At 40.4% G+C, this 18,067-nt stretch overlaps 1 protein-coding gene and 1 pseudogene across 2 annotated transcripts in view; one reads left to right on the top strand and one right to left on the bottom strand.

Annotated features, from left to right (window-relative positions):
- Window positions 1-4,698: 4,698 nt before the first annotated feature.
- LOC132597533 (heterogeneous nuclear ribonucleoproteins A2/B1-like) lies at window positions 4,699-8,248 on the bottom strand (annotated as a pseudogene).
- The window catches only part of ZNF169 (zinc finger protein 169), a 49,873-nt gene continuing 39,917 nt past the window's right edge, over window positions 8,112-18,067 (top strand). Inside the window, exon 1 of one of the 2 annotated variants that reach the window (XM_060301146.2) lies at window positions 8,112-8,249. The gene's annotated coding sequence lies outside the window, so the exon portion shown is untranslated. Of the gene's footprint in view, window positions 8,353-18,067 lie in introns of both variants that reach the window. The other variant, XM_060301149.2, reaches the window with a different exon arrangement.

Raw genomic sequence — 18,067 nt, 5'->3', positions numbered from 1 at the left:
CTCAAGTGCTCATGGAACATTCTCCAGGATAGATCATATCTTGGGTCACAAATCAAGCCTTGGTAAATTTAAGAAAATTGAAATGGTATAAAGTATCTTTTCCAACCACAACACTATGAGACTAGATATCAATTACAGGAAAAAATCTGTAAAAAATACAAACACATGGAAGCTAAAAAATACACTACTTAATAACCAAGTGATCAGTGAAGAAATCAAAGAGGAAATAAAAAAATACCTAGAAACAAATGACAATGGAGACACGATGAGCCAAAACCTATGGGATGCAGCAAAAGCAGTTCTAAGAGGGAAGTTTATAGCAATACAATCCTACCTTAAGAAACAGGAAACATCTCAAAAAAACAACCTAACCTTGCACCTAAAGCAATTAGAGAAAGAAAAACAAAAAAACCCCAAAGTTGGCAGAAGGAAAGAAATAATAATGATCAGATCAGAAATAAGCAAAAAAGAAATAAAGGAAACAATAGCACCAATCAATAAAAATAAAAGCTGGTTCTTTGAGAAGATAAACAAAATTGATAAACCATTAGCCAGACTCATCAAGAAAAAAAGGGAGAAGATTCAAATCAATAGAATTAGAAATGAAAAAGGAGAAGTAACAACTGACACTGCAGAAATACAAAAGATCATGAGAGATTACTACAAGCAACTCTGTGCCAATAAAATGGACAACCTGGAAGAAATAGACAAATTCTTAGATATGTACAAACTGCCAAGACTGAATCAGGAAGAAATAGAAAATATGAACAGACCAATCACAAGCACTGAAATTGAAACTGTGATTAAAAATCGTCCAACAAACAGAAGCCCAGGACCAGATGGCTTCACAGGTGAATTCTATCAAACATTTAGAGAAGAGCTAACACCTATCCTTCTCAAACTCTTCCAATATATAGCAGAGGGAGGAACACTCCCAAACTCATTTTACGAGGCCATCATCACCTTGATACCAAAACCAGACAAGGATGTCACAAAGAAAGAAAAGTACAGGCCAATATCACTGATGAACATAGATGCAAAAATCCTCAACAAAATACTAGCAAACAGAATCCAACAGCAGAGTAAAAGGATCATACACCATGATCAAGTGGGGTTTATTCCAGGAATGCAAGGATTCTTCAATATACATAAATCAATCAATGTGATATACCATATTAACTAATTGAAGGAGAAAAACCATATGATCATCTCAATAGATGCAGAGAAAGCTTTCGACAAAATTCAACACCTATTTATGATAAAAACCCTGCAGAAAGTAGGGCTAGAGGCAATTTTCCTCAACATAATAAAGGCCGTATATGACAAACCCACAGCCAACATCGGCATCAATGGTGAAAAACTGAAACCATTTCCAACAAGATCAGGAACAAGACAAGGTTGCCCACTCTGACCACTCTTATTCAACACAGTTTTGGAATTGTTAGCCACAGCAATCAGAGAAGAAAAGGAAATAAAAGGAATCCAAATCGGAAAAGAAGAAGTAAAGCTGTCACTGTTTGCAGATGACATGATCCTATACATAGAGAATCCTAAAGATGCCACCAGAAAACTACTAGAGCTAATCAATGAATTTGGTAAAGTAGCAGGATACAAAATTAATGCACAGAAATCTCTGACATTCCTATACACTAGTGATGAAAAATCTGAAAGTGAAATCAAGGAAACATTCCCATTTACTATTGCAACAAAATGAATAAAATATCTAGGAATAAACCTACCTAAGGAGACAAAAGACCTGTATGCAGAGAATTATAAGACACTGATGAAAGAAATTAAAGATGATACAAATAGATGGAGAGATATACCATGTTCTTGGATTGGAAGAATCAACATTGTGAAAACGACTCTACTACCCAAAGCAATCTACAGATTCAATGCAATCCCTATCAAACTACCACTGGCATTTTTCACAGAACTAGAACAAAAAATTTCACAATTTTTATGGAAACACAAAGACCCCAAATAACCAAATCAATCTTGAGAATGAAAAACGGAGCTGGAGGAATCAGGCTCCCTGACTTCAGACTATACTACAAAGCTACAGTAATCAAGACAGTATGGTACTCGCAGAGAAACAGAAAGATAGATCAATGGAACAGTATAGAAAGCACAGAGATAAACCCACGCACATATGGTCATCTTATCTTTGATAAAGGAGGCAGGAACGTACAGTGGAAAAAGGACAGCCCCTTCAATAAGTGGTGCTGGGAGAACTGGACAGGTACATGTGAAAGTATGAGATTAGATCACTCCCTAACACCATACCAAAAAATAAGCTCAAAATGGATTAAAGACCTAAATGTAAGGCCAGAAACTATCAAACTCTTAGAGGAAAACATAGGCAGAACACTCTGTGACATAAATCACAGCAAGATCTTTTTTGACCCACCTCCTAGAGAAACGGAAATAAAAACAAACAAATGGGACTTAATGAAACTTAAAAGCTTTTGCACAGCAAAGGAAACCATAAAAAAGACCAAAAGACAACCCTCAGAATGGGAGAAATATTTGCAAACGAAGCTACTGACAGAGGATTAATTTCCATATTTTATAAGCAGCTCATGCAGCTCAATAACAAAAAAATAAAGAACCCAATCCTTAATTGTGCAGAAGACCTAAATAGACATTTCTCCAAAGAAGATATACAGACTGCCAACAAACACGTGAAAGAATGCTCAACATCATTAATCATTAGAGAAATGCAAATCAAAAGTACAATGAGATATCATCTCCCACCAGTCAGAATGGCCATCATCAAAAAAATCTAGTAACAATAAATGCTGGAGAGGGTGTGGTGAAAAGGGAACACTCTTGCACTGCTGGTGGGAATGTGAATTGGTACAGCCACTATGCAGAACAGTATGGAGGTTCCTTAAAAAACTACAAATAGAACTACCATATGACCCAGCAATCCCACTACTGGGCATATAACCTGAGAAAACCATAATTCAAATATAGTCATGTACCAAAATGTTCATTGCAGGTCTATTTACAATTGTCCGGAGATGGAAACAACCTAAGTATCCATCATCGGATGAATGGATAAAGAAGATGTCGCTCATATATACAATGGAATATTACTCAGCCATAAAAAGAAACGAAATTGAGCTATTTGTAATGAGGTAGATGGACCTAGAGTGTGTCATACAGAGTGAAGTATGTCAGAAAGAGAAAGACAAATACCATATGCTAACACATATATATGGAATTTAGGGGAAAAAATGTCATGGAGAACCTAGGGGTAAGACAGGAATAAAGACACAGACTTACTAGAGAATGGACTTGAGGATATGGGGAGGGGGAAGGGTAAGCTGTGACAAAGCGAGAGAGTGGCATGGACATATATACACTATCAAACGTAAAATAGGTAGCTAGTGGGAAGCAGCCACATAGCACAGGGAGATTAGCTCGGTGCTTTGTGACCACCTAGAGGGGTGGGATAGGGAGGGTGGAGGGAGGGAGACGCAAGAGGTAAGAGATATGGGAACATATGTATATGTATAACTGATTCACTTTGTTATAAAGCAGAAACTAACACAATACTGTAAAGCAATTATACTCCAATAAAGATGTTAAAAAAAAAAAAAGCTAAAAACAGAACTACCCTATGACCCAGCAATCCCACTACCGGGCACATACCCTGAGAAAACTGTAATTCAAAAAGAGACATGTACCACAATGTTCATTGCAGCACTATTTAGAATAGCCAGGACATGGAAGCAACCTAAGTGTCCACCGACAGATGAATGCATAAAGAAGATGTGGCACATATACACAATGGAATATTACTCAGGTATAAAAAAGAAAGGAAATTGAGTTATTTGTGAGAGGTGGATGGACCTAGAGTCTGTCATACAGAGTGAAGGATACCAGAAAGAGAAAAACAAATATTGTATGCTAACACATATATATGGAGTCCAGAAAAAAAAAATTGCTTGAATGAATTTACAGCCAGAACCAGAATAATAACACAGACATAGATAATGGACTTGAGGACACGGGATGGGAAGGGTACGCTGGGACAAAATGAGAGAGTAGCACTGATATAGATACACTACCAAATGTAAAACAGCTAGCTAGTGGGAAGCTGTTGCACAGCACAGGGAGTCCAGCCTAGTGCTTTGTTATCCCCTAGAGGGGTGGGATAGGGAGGGTGGGAGGGAGGCGCAAGAGGGAGGGGATATGGGGATATATATATATATATACACACACACACACACACACATACAGCTGATTCACTTTTTTATACACCAGAAACTAACCCAACATTGTAAAACAATTATACTCCCATAAATGTTTAAAAGAAACAAAAAGAAACTATCTCAAAGGCATTTTTTTACAGTCCTTCCTTTATAGTAAGGTAATGCTATTAAATAATCTAGTCCATCCACAAACAGCTCCCCATATCTGCTGTAGTGTCTTCTACCATATCATTCTATATTTATGCATGTGTGAGATAATAAGTGTTCTAAACATTCTTATTTTGATAACCTGAACCTGTTGTTACTTCTGGGCTCTTGTCCTCTCCAAGTTACACAGTAAAGCCCAGGGCAAATGGGAAGAAGTTGAGTGTTGGTTCCTGCCTCATATCCCTTACTGTGCCACTGCCTCTTGGACCATAGTTTCCTCCACCGTAAGTTTCTCTTATGTTCCTACTGCCACCAAAATTTCCAGTCTTCACTGGACCATAGATATAAGGTTGCTAATTATAACTTCTAAAAACATTCTAATTTCTACTTCCATAAATTTTTCCTGCATAGTTGTCATAATCACCTCTGTAGCCTCCCCACTACTCGCCTCCGGCTGCCAGATCCAGGTTCTCCACTAGTATATCTTCATCTTCCTTCTTCATAACCTGTGCTACCTCTAAAATTGCCACCTCCAGATCTTCCTCCATACCCATTATAGCTATCCCCAAATCCATGTCCTCTTCCATATCCATCAGATCCTACTCTACACTTGCCTCATGATCCTGGTCCCAAAATTCACTGCCTCTGCACGAATCCCTCAAAGTCTCCTCTGCCACTCCTAGAACTTTGGACTTCCTGTGTTTCTTGTCTAGATAAAGCCTTTCTTACTTCTGACCACCGATGGTATGGTATTGCTGCAGTACAGTTTAATCCACATGATCATGGTTATCAAAAGTAGTAAACCCAGAACTTCCCTTGTGGTCAAGTGGTTAAGGCTCTGCCCTTTCAAAGCGGGGGATGTGGGTTCAATCCCTGATGAGGGATCCCATGTGCTGCACAGCGCAGCCAAAAAAAAAAAGTAATAAACCCAATGCTTCTTTTCTTTCCAGACTGTCAATGCCTCCTTTCTTTCCACACTGCCTATCAGTAATCATCTCAAATGACATCAGCTTTTCCATAGTCCTTGCAGTAATCTCTAAGCTGATGTTCTTTGGTATCTTCTTTAGTTCCACCAACAAACAGCTTTTCAGTTACATGAGTGCCAGGTTGTCCAGATTCCTCTCTGGCACATTTTGGCTCAATCATTCTTCCATCAATTGAAAGAGATTTTGCAGCCATGGCAGCATCAACCTTATCTATGGATGGAAAAGTTACAAAACCAAATACTCTTTTGAGTTTTGCTTGCAGGATCTCTCATTACCAGCGTCTGTAAGTTTTCCCCATGGCTCATAGTAGTCCCTCAAGCTTTCTTCTGTGGTTTCAAAGCTTAAGCCACCAATAATGTTTATAGAAATGTCCCTTTTCTCTCTCAATAGCAGACTCAGTCACTTCAGCTGGATTTCAACCCAGACAGATGAGAGAGATATCCACCAATGAGCATGAGCATACTTGTCCTGACACTGTTCTCTTGAGGCATTCTTTTCTTGATGGTCTCTGCTTCAGTGTAATGCATGCAGAGACCTTCGTACCACAAGATGGTTTTCAAAATCACTTATATTTCATGTTAGATCTCTGATTTCTCTTTTTATGTTTGTTTTGTGAGCTAGCTTAATTTCCCCAAATAACTATTTTTTCTCACTTTCCAAACTGAAGTTTTCCATCTTTCTCAATTTTCCTCCCTCTCTCCCTTCCATTGTATTGACTTTCCCTTTAGTTCCTTTCAGCTGACTTGCATTACTGTCACACTGATTATTATAGTTTCACATTAAAATGCTAATAATAGAGCAAACTGGGTTTTATTATTTATCACCATTTTTGATAATATCATCAATATAGTCATCCAGATATATATTAGAATTACTTTGTGGTGTTGAAATATATGCAAATGCTATTTTAAGTGAATTTTATTAAATTTACTGCTCATTTTATGGGAAATCTTGAACCTAGTTTGTTCAAAATGTTTTTATATAATATGTATATTTCTGCATACACGATTCATATAAAAATGGAAGTGACTTTTAAGATTTCTGAAACATATTTGACACACTTCTCCCCTAAATTTAACATAAAGATTCTCTCAATCAGGCATTTAGGCCTAATTTTGCCCCTGTCATTGAGGCAAAATTCTTGTGAGAATTCTTTACTCCACACCATGTGAATTATGAAGATTTCCACTGTCTGGCAGGAGCAGGCACTATTCCTGGCCCTATGTGAGCTCACGGTATTTCTCTCTAATCTTTTTCAGTTTCTTTCTTGGGGGGTTGCACATGTGCACATTGGTTGGCACTCAACTGACACTTGAGGAAGAGGACCCTCCACTTGGATTTCCCTTCTCTGTCCTGTGGCCTGAAATTTCTCTCCATCTAGTGATGTTCAAAGTCTCATCTGGTTTCTTACCTCTTTCTCAGGGTTCATTGCTCTTCATTGTCTTATGTCCGATGTCTTCAAACCTGTCATTTCATATATTTTGTTTTTTTAAAGTTGATTTAGGCAAGAGGTTAAATCTGGTTCTCATTACTTCATTTTGAGTAAATAGGAAGTAATTTGAAAACACTTTCATCAAATTCCTAGAAAAAGAGTATGTCTGCTTATTAATACGTTTTTAATATAAATTATTATTTTTTATTTTGGCTGCGTTGGGTCTTCGTTGCTGCACGCAGGCTTTCTCTAGTTGTGGCAAGCGGGAGATACTCTGCTGTGCATGGGCTTCTCATTGTGGTGGAGAATGGGCTCTAGGCACACGGGCTTCAGTAGCTGTGGCACGTGGGCTCAGTAGTTGTGGCACACGGGCCCTAGAGCACAGGTTCAGTAGTTGTGGCACACAGGTTTAGTTGCTCTGTGGCATGTAGGATCTTCCCAGACCAGGGTTTGAACCTGTGTCCCCTGCATTGGCAGACAGATTCTTAACCACTGCACCACCAGGGAAGCCCTGTTTATTAATACTTTGAAATGTTTCTAAGCTTCCTATTCTGTTACATCTAATCAGCGATTTTTGTATTAGTAAAATAATTTTAATTTTAGTTACTGTAGCTTTAAATGTCTTCATGCTTAGTTTTTCCTCATTTTTTCTTCTGATTGTTATTATTTTTAATAAACTTCAGAATTTTTCCTCTTTGAAAAAGAAAAATAGGGTTTCCCTGGTGGCGCAGTGGTTGAGAGTCCGCCTGCCAATGCAGGGGACACAGGTTCGTGCCCCGCTCCGGGAAGATCCCACGTGCCGCGGAGCGGCTGGGCCCGTGAGCCATGGCCGCTGGGCCTGTGCGTCTGGAGCCTGTGCTCCGCAACGGGAGAGGCCACAACAGTGAGAGGCCCGCGTACCGCAAAAAAAAAAAAAAAAAAAGAGAAAGAAAAATGCCAGGACCTTTGGCATATTTTAGAAGTTCATTCATTACGCGCTGTTATTTAAATATAAAAACACTAGGGTGAATCTGCAGTATGGAGGACAAGTACACACCCAGGTGACTAAAAACTAAGAGGACCCCACAAGTTAAAAAGGAAAGATTTTAGTGCTCACCTGAACCACCCTTCTAATGCACCTGAAAGTCACTTTACTAGACTTTACTTATCTAATTTTCCACAATTTCTCCCAGAGCCCAAGTGGCTGTAATTATGTATCTTGAGCGCGGGTTCCAGCGGAGCAGAAGGGAGGCGTACTGGAGCTCAACAACTGGGTCCAGTGGGGAAATGTGCCCGCGCCCCCGGCGCATTGTGGGTAATGTAGTCCCGCGCCCACCAGTGATCTGGCGAGTACGATCTTGAGCTTCGGCGCCCTCTGAGCATTTTGGGTATTGTAGTCCCTCCCAGAGGTATTGTGGGTATCGCACTTCCGCTTCGCGCTGTTGTATTTCTGGACATTGTGACCATCTTTTAAAGCTCATGGTGAGCAAGCCCGACCATGGCCGCTGAGTCCCGGGGATAGAGGGTTGGGAAACCTTGGCGAGGGCAGGCGGGGTTGGTCTGCCCTGTCCGCGGGTTCCTTGAGGTTTGTTTTCCGGACGGGGTCGGACGCAGTCCGCCTAGTAGGGGTTGTGGGCTGGGTCTCGGGTCTCGTGCTGTCCGGCGGTGCTGGGGAGCCAGCGTCCTGTCCCGGAGGGGTCTGGACTGGTGCAGGTGATTTGGAGGACATAAGTACCCCTCGCCCGGAGCAGACGTCTCCACTGCTGGGGCGCGCGGCTCGGGCATCCTTCCTGGGTCTTAATTGGGGAGCGCGGCTGGGTGGTGCCAACCATGGTGATGGAGGCGCCGCTTGGCCTCGATGTCCCGGATTTTGGGGGAAGGACTGGCCTGGGCAAACACCCAGACTTGCCTTGATTGGGGTGGGGAGGACGACTTGGGTCAGCGGCATCGGGGCCCGCAGGCTCCTGGGGGAGTTGGAAGGGCCTGGTGGGAGTCAGACATCCCCGGGTTTGTGTGGGGCGTCCTTGTGCCCAGATCTACGACTCCAGAAGTTGTCTGGCTCCTGCGGCGCTGGGGCTGTTCCAGGAGCTTGGGGTGGAGCAAGTGGAGTGCAGCCCACGGGGCAGGGAACTTTCCTCAACCCCCAGGGGGCTGGTGGCTGACTCCCTGAATTACTGGGGATGGAAGAGAGGAGTGGGTGGTAAGACGTCCAGACTTAAGTTTTATTTTAAATTTTGCATTATGAAAACGTTGTAAATATACACAGAAGTAGCCGTGAGGTCTCCTGGATTCATCGCTCAGATTCACCACTTACGAATAAGAGCCCTATCTTTCTCTTCCAAATCTGCAACCTCAGGTGTGCATCTCTTTGGGCATTGCCTTTCCCTCGGGGCCTATCCCAGGCCTGCTGTGGGAGCCCCGCCCTCCATAGAGAGAGTTCAAATCCAGGTCTGCCTCTTTCTCATAGTCACTTTAAGCAAGGTACTGAACCTCCTGGGGCTGTTGGGAGTGTGGAAAGGGGAAAACGGGTGTCTGGTACATGCTAATATGACGTTCATTTCAATAGGGTTCAATAACCCCCATAGGCACATAGAAGATTAATGTCATGCTGGACATCAGCATGACATGAGAGAAGGCTTATTCTAAAACCCATACACTGATTCTGTCCCGCGTATTGTCCTTCCCTTCCATACCTGGTTCTGATACCTTACTTTAGTGAAGCCATCTGCAGGCTTGGGGGTTTCCAGCCTGCTCTCTGTGCTGGGAGAGAATCCTGAGGCCAGAACCACTTCTGTTGTACCAGGTTTGCCCTGGAGCACTCTGCTCCCTCACATCCAGAGGGCACTGCCCGTTAGGGAGGAGGGAACTCCTAGGGGCCTGGCAGCCCTGCCTCAGATGGGTACCACTTCCTTGTTGTGTTCTTGTCTTTGGTCATAATGGAGGGTGTGTCCTTGATATCCTATGCCAAAGTCATAATCCCTTTGCGGCACAGCTGCAGGTGGTCTCCCAGGAAGCCAGGCTTGTTCTTGAAGGGGCACATTCCTGTGCCCTCATTCAGGGCTTTCTATCTTCTCCGGAGTTGCTCCTGCATTGTCCTGCATTGTTTCTCTCCATATACATTCACACTGTTGTATTCTCAGGGCCTTAGAGTGCTGCCAAAACAACGATGGTGAAAAGTACTGTTTTGTTAGCAGTAGACCTGTGTTGGCAGTGTGCTTTCTATTCACTGCCATATTTTATTTTCTCAGTCACCTTGCACATTAGGTAGTTGAATTCTCATTTTCTAGAGAGGGAAATGGTGTAGTAGAGGATTAAGTAACTTTTACTTTGGAGCTATTAAAACTTTCAAAGTTTTAATGAAAATTTAAAAGGAGCTGCTCTATTTTTCACGTTTGTCTCATACATCTAATGCTGATAAAGATAAAATATATGTTCATTTTCTCCTGATCATTGGTCTCAGCCCCTAACAGTAATGGTGACATTAATGACACCAGCAGAAGGCTGGAATCAGACCAGTGTTTGAAGTCCACATACCACCCACCCCTACCCCCACCCCCATAAAGTTTTTTCTCCTTTCCTTTTTTGGGGGTATAGAAGGAGATGGAGTTATCACACTTAAAGTTTATTATGAAAATTTTACAAATGCAGCCAAAATTAGTGAGAATACTGATAGAGCATCTTTGTACCTCTCACTCAGCTTCAGCAGTTGTTAACATTCTGCTCTTCTCTTTCTTTTAGTTTTCTCTGTTGTAGTATTTTGCAGCAAATCCCAGGTATTTTACCTGTAAATACTTCAGTGTGCATCGTTTTTGAATAAGGACTTTATAGAAAATAACCTTTATACCAAATGGCACACCCAACAAAATTAACCATAATTCCTCAATGTCATCTAATATTCAGCCTGTGTTCATTTACCCCATTTGTCTCAAAATGCCTTTCTACAGTTTAAATCCTACTCTCTTAACCCAGTTAAGAGGCATGAACAGGGAAATATCTGGAATTCTGTCTTCTGAATCCCCCCTTCCCCTTTCTTTATACCCACTCTTGCCTTGCTGATCTTTGTTAATAGCAGGAGTCCACCTCTGGGCACTTGCTCCTTGACCTCAGCGTTCTTCTTGCCTCCTTGTGTTTCACAGATTTTCTCACTAATCTGATGAGCTGTTAAATCCTGTCAATTCTTCCCTTTCTCCTCTCCCCTCACCTTTGTGTTAGCTCAGCATAATTTGTCTTTCCCCATGTTCTAGTTTGTCTGTTAAAAAAGGACCCGCCCTTTGGGCTCTGAAGCTGGACTCTTAGCCTCCACCACCTATTGACTCTGTGACCTTGGATATTGCTTCTGTTCTATGTGCCTCCTTTTTCCTTATCTGTAAAATGGGGTTGATAGCAATGTCAGGGTTGTTGTGAGGTGGAAGTGCGCCTGTGCTTCTGAAGTGGTTAGGGTGCCTGGCGCACAGTGAGTGCTCAGGGAAAAGTGAGTTGTGGTGATGATTATCAATTCTGAATTGCCCCCCCAACCCACCTTTCCAGAATTATCCTTTACTCTTCACACTGATTGGACTCTGTCTTACAGTCATATGGGAATATATTCTATTCCATGCAGTTGTATTCCTTCATGCCTTTATTTTTGAATTTTATTTTATTTATTTTTTTATATAACAGGTTCTTAGTAGTTATCAATTTTAAACATATTAGTGTATATATGTCAATCCCAATCTCCCAATTCATACCACTACCACCACCACCCCCACCACTTTCCCCCCTTGGTGTCCATACGTTTGTTCTCTACATCTGTGTCTCAATTTCTGCCCTGCTAACTGGTTCATCTGTACCATTTTTCTAGGTTCCACATATATGTGTTACTATACGATATTTGTTTTTCTCTTTCTGACTTACTTCACTCTGTATGACAGTCTCTAGATCCATCCACGTCTCTACAAATGACCCAATTTCATTCCTTTTTATGGCTGAGTAATATTCCATTGTATATATGTACTGCATATTCTTTATCCATTCGTCTGTCGATGGGCATTTAGGTTGCTTCCATGACCTGGCTATCGTAAATAGTGCTGCAGTGAACATTGTGGTGCGTGTGTCTTTTTGAATTATGGTTTTCTCTGGGTATATGCCCAGTAGTGAGATTGCTGGGTCATATGGTAATTCTATTTTTAGTTTTTTAAGGAACCTCCATACTGTTCTCCATAGTGGCTGTATCAGTTTACATTCCCGCCAACAGTGCAGGAGGGCTCCCTTTTCTCCACACCCTCTCCAGCATTTGCTATTTGTAGATTTTCTGATGATGCCCATTCTAACTGGTGTGAGGTGATACCTCACTATAGTTTTGATTTGCATTTCTCTAATAAGTGATGTTGAGCAGCTTTTCATGTGCTTCTTGGCCATCTGTATGTCTTCCTTGGAGAAATGTCTATTTAGGTCTTCTGCCCATTTTTGGATTGGGTTATTTGTTTTTTTAATATTGAGCTGCATGAGCTGTTTGTATGTTTTGGAGATTAATCCTTTGTCCGTTGATTCATTTGCAAATACTTTTTCCCATTCTGAGGGTTGTCTTTTCATCTTGTTTGTAGTTTCTTTTGCTTTGAAAAAGCTTTTAAGTTTCATTAGGTCCCATTTGTTTATTTTTGTTTTTATTTCCATTACTCTAGGAGGTGGATCAAAAAATATCTTGCTGTGATTTACGTCAAAGAGTGTTCTTCCTATGTTTTCCTCTAAGAGTTTTATAGTGTCCGGTCTTACATTTAGGTCTTTAATCCATTTTGAGTTTATTTTTGTGTATGGTGTTAGGGAGTGTCCTAATTTCATTCTTTTACATGTAGCTGTCCAGTTTTCCCAGCACCACTTATTGAAGAGACTGTCTTTTCTCCATTGTATATCCTTGCCTCCTTTTTCATAGATCAGTTGGCCATAGGTGCATGAGTTTATCTCTGGGCTTTCTATCCTGTTCCATTGATCTGTATTTCTGTTTTTGTGCCAGTACCATATTGTCTTGATGACTGTAGCTTTGTAGTATAGTCTGAAGTCAGGGAGTCTGATTCCTCCAGTTCTGTTTTATTTCCCTCAAGACTGCTTTGGCTATTCGGGGTCTTTTGTGTCTCCATACAAATTTTAATATTTTTTGTTCCAGTTCTGTAAAAAATGCCATTGGTAATTTGATAGGGATTGCATTGATTCTGTAGATTGCTTTGGGTAGTAGAGTCATTTTCACAATATTGATTCTTCCAATCCAAGAACATGGTATATCTCTCCATGTGTTTGTATCGTCTTTATTTTCTTTCATCAGTGTCTTATAGTTTTCTGCATACAGGTCTTTTGTCTCCCTAGGTAGGTTTATTCCTAGGTATTTTATTCTTTTTGTTGCAGTGGCAAATGAGAGTGTTTCCTTAATTTCTCTTTAAGATTTTTCATCATTAGTGTATAGGAATGCAAGAGATTTCTGTGCATTAATTTTGTATCCTGCAACTTTACCAAATTCATTGATTAGCTCTAGTAGTTTTCTGGTAGCATCTTGAGGATTCTCTATGTATAGTATCATGTCATCTGCAAACAGTGACAGTTTTACTCCTTCTTTTCCAATTTGTATTCCTTTTATTTCCTTTTCTTCTCTGATTGCCGTGGCTAGGACTTCCAAAACTATGTTGAATAATAGTGGTGACAGTGGACATCCTTGTCTTGTTCCTGATATTAGAAGAAATGCTTTCAGTTTTTCACCATTGAGAATGGTGTTTGCTGTGGGTTTGTCATATATGGGCTTTATTATGTTGAGGTAGGTTCCCTCTATGCCCACTTTCTGGAGAGTTTTTATCATAAATGGGTGTTGAATTTTGTCATAAGCTTTTTCTGAATCTATTGAGATAATCATACGGTTTTTCTTCTTCAATTTGTTAATATGGTGTATCACATTGATTGATTTGCATATATTGAAGAATCCTTGCATCCCTGGGATAAATCCCACTTGATCATGGTGTATGATCCTTTTAATGTGTGGTTGGATTCTGTTTGCTAGTATTTTGTTGAGGATTTTTGCATCTATATTCATCAGTGATATTGGTCTGTAATTTTCTTTTTTTGTAGTGTCTTTGTCTCTTTTTGGTGTCAGGGTGATGGTGGCCTCATAGGATGAGTTTGGGAATGTTCCTTCCTGTGCAATTTTTTTGGAAGAGTTTGAGAAGGATGGGTGTTAGCTCTTCTCTAAATGTTTGATAGAATTCACCTGTGAAGCCATCTGGTCCTGCATTTTGTTTGTTGGAAGATTTTTAATGACAGTTTCAATTTCATTACTTGTGATTGGTCTGTTCATATTTTCTAATTCTTCCTGGTTTAGTCTTGGAAGGTTGTGCTTTTTTAAGAATTTGTCCATTTCTTCCGGGTTGTCTATTTCACTGGCAGAGAGTTGCTTGTAGTAGTCTCTTAGGATGCTTTGTATTTCTGTGGTATCTGTTGTAACTTCTCCTTTTTCTTTTCTAATTTTATTGATTTGAGTCCTCTCCCTCTTTTTCTTGAAGAGTCTGGCCAATGGTTTATCAATTTTGTTTATCTTCTCAAAGAACCAGCTTTTAGTTTTATTGATCTTTGCTATTGTTTTCTTTGTTTCTATTTATTTCTGCTCTGACCTTTATGATTTCTTTCCTTCTACTAACTTTGGGTTTTGTTTGTTCTTTCTCTAGTTCCTTTAGGTGTAAGTTTAGAACGTTTGTTGAGATTTTTCTTGTTTCTTGAGGTAGGCTTGTATCACTAAAAACTTACCTCTTAGAACTGCTTTTGCTACATCCCATAGGTTTTGGATCGTCGTGTTTTCATTGTCATTTGTCTATAGGTATTTTTTGATTTCCTCTTTGATTTCTTCAGTGATCTCTTGGTTATTTTGTAACGTATTGTTTAGCCTCCATGTATTTGTGTTTTTTACGTTTTTTTCCCTGTAATTGATTTCTAATCTCATAGTGTTGTGGTCAGAAAAGATACTTGATATGATTTCAGTTTTCTTAAATTTACTGAGGTGTGATTTGTGACCCAAGATGTGATCTGTCCTGGAGAATGTTTCGTGTGCACTTGAGAAGAAAGTGTAATCTGCAGTTTTTGGATGGAATGTCCTATAAATATTAATTAAATCTTCACTCTCATTATTCTGAATTCTTTTTCTGGATGGTTGCCTATCTCCACTTCATTCAGTTGTTTTTCTGGGGTTTTATCTTGTTCCTTCATCTGGTACATAGCCCTCTGCCTTTTCATCTTGTCTGTCTTTCTGTGAATATGGTTTTTGTTCCACAGGCTGCAGGATTGTAGTTCTTCTTGCTTCTGCTGTCTGCTCTCTGGTGGATGAGGCTATCTAAGAGGCTTGTGAAGGTTTCCTGATGGGAGGGACTGGTGGTGGGTAGAGCTGGCTGTTGCTCTGGTGGGTAGAGCTCAGTAAAACTTTAATCCACTTGTCTGCTGATGGGTGGGTCTGGGTTCCCTCCCTGTTGGTTGTTTGGCCTGAGTCAACCCAACACTGGAGCCTACCTGGGCTCTTTGGTGGGGCTAATGGCGGACTCTGGGAGGGCTCATGCCAAGCAGTACTTCCGAGAACTTCTGCTGCCAGTGTCCTTGTCCTCATGGTGAGACACAGCCACTGCCTGCCTCTGCAGGAGGCCCTCTAACACTAGCAGGTAGGTCTGGTTCATTCTCCTATGGGGTCACTGCTCCTTCCCCTGGGTCCCAATGAGCACACTGCTTTGTGTGTGCCCTGTAAGAGTGGAGTTTCTGTTTCCCCCAGCCTTGTCGAAGTCCTGCAATCAAATCCCGCTAGCCTTCAAAGTCTGATTCTCTAGGAATTCCTCCTCCTGTTGCTGGACCCCCAGCTTGGGAAACCTGACTTGGGGCTCAGAACCTTCACTCCAGTGGGTGGACTTCTGTGGCATAAGTGTTCTCCAGTTTGTGAGTTACCCACCCAGCAGTTATGGGATTTGATTTTTTTGTGATTGCGCCTCTCCTACCGTCTCATTGTGGCTTCTCCTTGTCTTTGGATGTGGGGTATCTTTTTTGGTGAGTCCCAGTGTCTTCCTGTCAATGATTGTTCAGCAGTTAGTTGTGATTCCAGTGCTCTCACAAGAGGGAGCAAGAGCATGTCCTTCTACTCTGCCATCTTGAACCAATCTCTTCCTTCATGCCTTTATGCTTCACAGATTCACTCTTGTTATCTAAGTAGCTCAGATGTTTCTCCAGTGCAAAGATTTCTGAATGTTCTCTGGCAGAATTACTCCTATTGTTCCCTTTAGCCCCAGAGCACCTTATACGTGAGGACTCCAGGGCTTGCATGGTATATCCTGTTTGTCCCACTGGTTTTGAGATGGTGCTTTGAGGGACGGGCACCTTGTCTGCTCCTCATGGGTCACTGATTGGCACCCAACTGTGAGGATATGAGGGTTTGTCCTTTCTGCCTGGAAAGGTTTGTAGGAGGACTGATGGAAACTCAAGTAGAAAAGAGGGTTAGGCTATTATTGGGGTAGACCGTGGGTGCCAAGATAATAGGTGTGGACCTTTTTGTGTGGTCATTGGGACCCACTGCAGGGTTTTGAGCAGAGAAGGCTTATCATTTCCTCCTTCAGTTATTACTTCATCTCTGTGTTCTCCTTTAGAATGGAAATCAGCAAGAGAGTTTACTATGTTTGATAGTCCAGTTTTTTTCTGCCCAATCTCTAATTAATTTCCAGCTATTTGGGATTTTTTTAGATAATTTATTGTTACTGATTTCTTATTCAATTCCATTCAAGTCAAAGAACCTTCATAGTGTTTTCCACAGTGTCTATACAGTGCACTAGGGTTTCAGTTTCTCCACATCCTTGCCAAAACTTGTTATTTTGTCTGTTGTGTGTGTGTTGTTTTTTTAAATAATGGCCATTTTAATGGGTAGAGGTGCTATCTCATTGTGGTATTGATTTGTATTTCCCTGATAATTTGTAATGCTTAGTGTCTTTTCATATGCTGTTGGCCATATGCTGTTTATTTAAGTCCTTAGTCCACTTTTTAATCTGGATATATGTTTTTTGTTAGTGAGCTGGAGTTCTTTATATATTCGGGATATTAACCCTTTATCTGATACATGGTTTGCATCGATTTTCTCTCATTCCATAAATTGCCTTTTCACTTTGTTGTTTGTTCCCCTTGCTGCACAGAAGTTTTTAAGTTTAATGTAGTCTCATTTGTTTATTTTTGCTTTTGTTGCTTGTGCTTTTCGTGTTATATCCAAGAAATTATTGCCTATTCCAATGTCATGAAGCTTCTCCCTTATGTTTCCTTCTAGGAGTTTTATAGTTTCAGGCCTGGGGTTTAGCAATTTTAATATTTGCAAATAATCAACCTTTGGCTTTTTAATTTTCTTTGGAGTTTCATTTATATTTCATTGATATTTTTTCCTCTTTATTATTTTCTATTTTTTTTTCCTTTTCATTTCCTAGCGTCTTAAGGTGGGAGCTGGAGTTGTTTCTTTAAATTAAAACTTTTCTGGTGTATTCATTTAAAGCTATAAGTTTCCCTTTAAGAACTGCCTTAGCTGCTGTGTTTATTGCTAGAATTGCCATAATAATGCACCACAGACTGGGTGGCTTAAACGACAGAGATCGATTTTCTCTCAATTCTGGAGGCTAGAAGTTAAAGATCAAGGTGTTGGCAGTGTTGGTTTCTTCTGAGGCCCTTCTTTGGCTTGTAGCTGGCTGTCTTCTCCCTGTTTACATGGGCTTCCCTCTGGACCTGTCTGTGTTCAAATTTCCTCTTATAAGGACACCAGTTATATTGGATTAGGGCCCACCCTAATAATGCCATTTTAACCTAATTACCTCTTTGAAGACCTATCTAAAAATACAATCACATTCTAAGGCACTGGAGGTTATGAATTCACATATGAATTTCATAGGGGACACAATACACCTGTAATAGATCTATATCACAAATTTGGTTAGTTGTCATATGTTTCGATATGTTGTGTTTATTAGAATCATTCAGTTAAAAGTATTTCTAAATGTCCCATGGAATTTTTTCTTTCATCCGTATCTCCTTTAGACCAGCGTTGCTTTACTGATTCCTACTTTAATTCCATCTTGGGCAAAGAACATACTCTTTTTAAGTTTCAGTCCTTTGAAATTGGTGACTTGTTTTATATGCCTTGGAATTTCATTTTCCTTGGTTAATATTCTTTGTGCCCCTTTTACACTTGCAGGGTTTAGCATTCTATAAATGTCAATTTGATCAATACTGCCTGATAGTATTTTTTAAACCTTCTGTTTTTATTCTTTACTGTTAGTTTGCTTTTTCAT

The sequence above is a fragment of the Globicephala melas genome, chromosome 6, assembly GCF_963455315.2.
Source record: "Globicephala melas chromosome 6, mGloMel1.2, whole genome shotgun sequence".
NCBI lineage: Eukaryota > Metazoa > Chordata > Mammalia > Artiodactyla > Delphinidae > Globicephala > Globicephala melas.
Note: the sequence above shows the minus strand (reverse complement) of the source record. Positions and strands in the feature narration are given on the sequence as shown.